This window comes from Triticum urartu, chromosome 7, assembly GCF_003073215.2.
Source record: "Triticum urartu cultivar G1812 chromosome 7, Tu2.1, whole genome shotgun sequence".
Lineage (NCBI taxonomy): Eukaryota > Viridiplantae > Streptophyta > Magnoliopsida > Poales > Poaceae > Triticum > Triticum urartu.
Window position 1 is genome coordinate 444,318,703 of NC_053028.1, and position 6,000 is coordinate 444,324,702.

The following is a 6,000-nucleotide window of genomic DNA, read 5'->3' on the forward strand; positions in this document are numbered from 1 at the left end:
TTGTAGGGCCATATCGAGTTTTGGAGCGTATGGGAGAAGTGGCCTACAAGTTGGAATTGCCAGAAGGAATGTCAGGAGTGCATGATGTGTTTCACGTTTCTCAGTTGAAGAAGTGTCACGCGGAGATGGCCGACATACCTTTGAGAGACACAGTGCCATTAAAAGCAATTCAGTTGGATAACAATTTGACCTATGAGGAGAAACCAGTCAAGATTCTTGAGTTTGCCAGCCGAGTTACTCGTAGCAAGGTTATCAAGTTTTGCAAAGTTCAGTGGAGCCACCACACGGAGGATGAAGCCACCTGGGAGCGAGTGGAAGATTTGCTCAAGGACCACCCTCACCTATTTTCTAGCCAACCCGAATCTCGAGGGCGAGATTCATCTTAAGGGGGGTAGGTTTGTAACATCCCAAATTTTCAATTTGGAATGTTATACATTAGATCATCATGCATATCATATTTTATTGTGCTTTTGGTTTTGATCCTAGAAAATCCTAAGCAACTCAAGGACCCACGGAGAGAGTTGGGGATTTCGTTATTTACATATTTGAGTTTTCTCAAATTATGTAAACAGGATCATTTGATTTTATTTATTTTATCATCAATTATTTCTATTACAAAAATATGAGAGAGGGAATAAAATGACTTTCCCAAAATATAGAAATATTGAGGATTTAATAAAAAAATCAAATAAGATTTATTTCGGAGTTTTTCGGTATTTTTATTTGAATTTAGGAAAAATGCGCGTTTTTCAAAGTTGTAGTTTGGGCCCAGATAAATGTTCACTTTATCGGGCTTGATTTTAGGAACCCGGCAAAATTTATTTCGTGATTTTTGGAGTCCGTTTAGTATTTCTTTTTATTTTTCTTCCGAGCGGATTTATAAAAAAAACGCGCCGAACCGACTTCGGGCCGTATTCGGCCTGGACTCCGCCGGCCGAGGCTTTATAAGCCGACCGCCCCAGCCCGAGAGGGAGCCAGCCCACCCCGCCTAACCCTAACCCTAATCCGCCGCCGCCGCCGGAGTTGCGCGCCTTTCGAGGTTCGCCGCCGCCTCGATTTCCGTGCAGTTTTTTTTAAAAAAAAATCTGTTCCTCGTTTTCGTTTTTCGTCGGATTTTCCGCGGTTATTTTCTGATCGTGATTTCTGATCCGATTTTCGTTTTAGTATAACTTTTCGCTCGTTTATCGGAATCAGGCGATTCAAGCGCCTGGAGTTTCGTCTCGAAACCCTCTTTCCGAATAATCAACTTAAACATGTTTTTGTTATTGTAAAATTTGCCCTAGATCCAGATTACTAGAACGAAGTTGTTTTCTTTCGCCGTTTGATTTCTTTTGCTTCGTTCGATTTGATTCTTTTTGCCAACCGGAGTTCTTAAGTTGAACCTTCTGGTTAGATCTTCTATTTGCGTTTTACCTGTGCATTAGATGAGTACTTATTGTATGCTTGTTGTTTGTCTGCGATAGAATACCCGGAGTGCGCCGCCTGTTACGTTGAATCTCTAGGTTACGTGGATCATCAGCAAGGCAAGTAACACTTTGATCATACCTTTTCTACAACCCAGTTTTATTGCATTAGATCAATACTCACACCAGTGCATGATTAGGATCTAATTAAATTGTGGGATGGGAATTAGATGAGGTAGTACCTATTACCTGTTTATTATCAAACCTTTGGGAGTTACTTCTACGTTTGCTTATTATGCCATGCTATGCTAGTAGACGTGGATTGGGTGAGTGATATCCATGACAGATGTGAGATTGTTAATTAATGGTTTATCTAAGGTGGCAACCTAACACACATCTGGGTGGATTGAGGCACCTGGGGTTACCAGGACTTGCCTGTTTTTATTTGGACCGCCACCCAGGCTCAAAGGGATCATGAGATTATTCATACTAGAAACTTCCGTGTGCAGCCACAAGCCATTATGGGCTCTGGCATAGTTGACTAAGTTGTGCGAACTCTTACAGTGGTAGACTAGCAGATGTAGGGGATGTAGGTGGTACGGTCTACCCGATCGTAAGGTGCTAGCGCTTCTGAAAGACTATGTCTCGGTCATCCGTCTTCTCAAACACCCTGTAGTGCGAGAAACCAAACGGAGGCGATCGAGTCTTGTGGGGAAAAGTGCGCAAACCTCTACAGAGTGTAACAAACTAATCATGATTAGCCGTGTCCCCGGTTATGGACTTCTTGAGTATCTAGTACCTGGATTTTCATGTGCATCTCAACATGTTACTCTAAAATTAATATTGTGGGATTTTTAATGATGTTACTTAATTGGGATTGAGAATGCTGTCAACCATTCTCAATGTTTCACAACCACCATGATAGTAATTAATCTTATTCCTTTGCAGTAGGGAAAAATTGGCTTTATGCAAAAACAGTAACCATAGAGCTTTCCACTAGCCAAATATGCATATAGAATAGTTGTTGCATTCCATTACTCTCTATGTGTTATCTTGCCAGCATATTCCATGTGCTGACCCGTTTTCGGGCTGCAACATTAATGTTGCAGACTTTTCAGACGACGATTAAGGAGTTTTAGGTCGTGGTTCTATACTCAGTGATGCCGTTGGAGTTGATGGACTAACTTATCTTCCAAGCCTTCCGCTGTTATCGTCACTAGATGGCCTTAAGCCATATTTATTGTAATAAGTTCTCTTTTGAGACACTCGATGTAATAAGTGTGTGATTGCTACTCTACTATAAATCCTCCGAGTACTGTGTGGTGTCAGCATTACTGATCCAGGGATGACACCGGAGCACAGAGATCAGATTGTTTGAGGTCTGGTCGCTACAAGATCAATATGAACTTTTTGTTTCTTTTTATTATTTTTCTCTTTTCTTTTATTCACCCAAGATCATGGCAAAATAATCAAGCCCTTGACTCAACACTAATCTTTATTGTATATAGCTCACGGACTCGATTACATAGAGAGATCATAAAACAAAACTCAAAACTAGATCATGCCATAAACTTTATTCTACTAGATCAAGATACTACTAATAGGATCAAACTAAGAAAAACGGTAAAGATAAGAGTTGTGATTGTGATACGATGCTGGGGCACCTCCCCCAAGCTTGGTTGTTTCCAAGGGGAGTGCCCATACCCATGTGATTATGTATCCTTTGTCAGTGAAGAAGATGGTGGTGATGTTGGCTTAGTTGATGGCTTAGGCTTCTCCCTTAATTTGCGCTTGAGGATGGCATTTTGATCCCTCAGATCATCAATCTCCCACTCCAGGGTTAATATCTTTTTGCATAGGTCCTGCTTATTTTCCTGCAAAAGACAAAAAGGGATAAACTCAAACTTGGGTTTCTTTACCCTATCAGGGAGACTTGACTTTTTGAACTCCACGTGCATGTCCCCAGGTTGAGGTAATGGTGCTTCATCTTCATCTGAGCTTGTCTCCTCCTTCCCTTTGGGTTCATAGTCCTCTTCTTCCTCCGTGGTCCATCCATCATGTTCCACATCTCCATAGACCTTTGGATTTGCTAAGTAATCATCCACATAGCTTTATCCTTCCGAATCCTAGGAAGACATGTTGATTTAATCTGCAACAGGACAGCTTGAAACAAAGACAGGAGGTTTTTGCGTGATACGGGAGTCAAAACCTTCGGGAGAATATATAATGAATTTTTACCGACCAAAATACATAACGTGCAAGAAAACAGAGTCCGGAAGGCACACGAGGTGCTCACAAGGTAGGGGGGGCGCCCACCACCCTCATGGGGCCCTCTGTCCTTCCCGGACTGCTACTTATTTTTCTATTTTTCTAAATATTCCAAAACGGAGAAATATTGCCTTAAAAATTGTTTTGGAGTCGGTTTACTTACCGTACCACATACCTATTCCTTTTCGGAGTCTGAAACGTTACGGAAAGTGTCTCTTATGTATTCCTCCGGGGTTATGGTTTCAATAATATTGGTTTCAACATTTATGGGATTACCTGAGGTATAATGTTTAATTCTTTGACCGTTTACCACCTTCGGATTTGTGCCCTCGAAGTTGTTGATTTTTATGGCACCGGAACGATAGACCTCTTCGATAACATAGGGGCCTTCCCATTTAGAGAGAAGTTTTCCTGCAAAAAATCTTAAACGGGAGTTGTATAGCAATACATAATCACCTACATTAAACTCGCTCTTTTGTATCCTTTTGTCATGCCATCTTTTAACTTTTTCTTTAAACAACTTGGCATTTTCATATGCTTGGGTTCTCCATTCATCAAGTGAGCTAATATCAAATAACCTCTTCTCACCGGCAAGTTTAAAATCATAGTTGAGCTCTTTAATAGCCCAATATGCCTTATGTTCTAGTTCGAGAGGTAGGTGACATGCTTTTCCATAAACCATTTTATACGGAGACATACCCATAGGATTTTTATATGCAGTTCTATAATCCCATAATGCATCATCAAGTTTCTTGGACCAATTCTTTCTAGACCTATTAATGGTCTTTTGCAAAATTAATTTGAGCTCTCTATTGCTCAACTTTACTTGACCACTAGACTGAGGGTGATAAGGAGATGCAATTCTATGATTAACATCATATTTAGCAAGCATTTTACGGAAGGCACCATGAATAAAGTGTGAACCACCATCAGTCATTAAATATCTAGGGACTCCAAACCTCGGAAAAATAACTTCCTTAAGCATTTTAATAGAACTGTTATGATTAGCACTACTAGTTGGAATAACTTCTACCCACTTAGTAACGTAATCAATAGCAACTAGAATATGTGTGTATCCATTAGAGGCAGGAAAAGGTCCCATATAATCAAAGCCCCAAACATCAAATGGTTCAATAACAAGTGAATAATTCATAGGCATTTCTTGACGTCTACTAATATTACCAATTCTTTGACATTCATCACAAGACAAGACAAACTTATGAGTATCCTTGAAGAGAGTAGGCCAATAAAAACCAGATTGCAATACCTTATGTGCAGTTCTATCTCCAGCGTGGTGTCCTCCATAAGACTCAGAGTGACACTTGCGTAGGATCTGTTCCTGTTCATGCTCAGGTACACAAGTCTAATAACACCATCTACCCCTTCTTTATAAAGATGTGGGTCATCCCAAAAGTAATGTCTTAAATCATAGAAGAACTTTTTCTTTTGTTGGTACGTGAAGCTAGGTGGTATAAATTTAGTAATAATATAATTAGCATAATCTGCATACCATGGAGTACTACGAGAAGTACTTATAACATTTAATTGTTCATCAGGAAAGTTATCATTAATAGGTAGTGGGTCATCAAGAATATTTTCTAACCTAGACAGGTTGTCTGCAACAGGGTTCTCAGCTCCCTTTCTATCAACAATATGCAAATCAAATTCTTGTAGCAAGAGAACCCATCTAATAAGTCTAGGTTTAGCATCTTTCTTTTCCATAAGATATTTAATAGCAGCATGATGTGTTTGAATAGTTACTTTAGAATCAACAATATAAGATCTGAACTTATCACAAGCAAATACAACTGCTAAAAGTTCTTTTTCAGTAGTAGCATAATTTATTTGAGCATTGTCTAGAATCTTACTAGCATAATGAATAACATTTAATTTCTTATCAACTCTTTGCCCTAGAACAGCACCTATAGCATAATCACTAGTATCACACATAATTTCAAAGGGTAGGTTCCAATCAGGTGGCTGAACAACAGGTGCAGAGACTAATGCTTTCTTAAGTATTTCAAATGCTTCTACACAATCATCATCAAAGACAAATGGTATATCTTTTTGCAATAAATTAGTCAGAGGCCGAGAAATTTTTGAGAAGTCCTTAATGAACCTCCTATAAAATCCAGCGTGACCAAGGAAACTTCTTATACCTTTGATGTCCTTGGGACATGGCATCTTTTCAATAGCATCAACCTTGGCTTTATCAACTTCAATACCTCTTTCAGAAACTTTGTGCCCCAAGACAATACCTTCATTAACCATAAAGTGGCACTTTTCCCAATTCAAGACAAGATTAGTTTCTTCACATCTCTGCAAAACT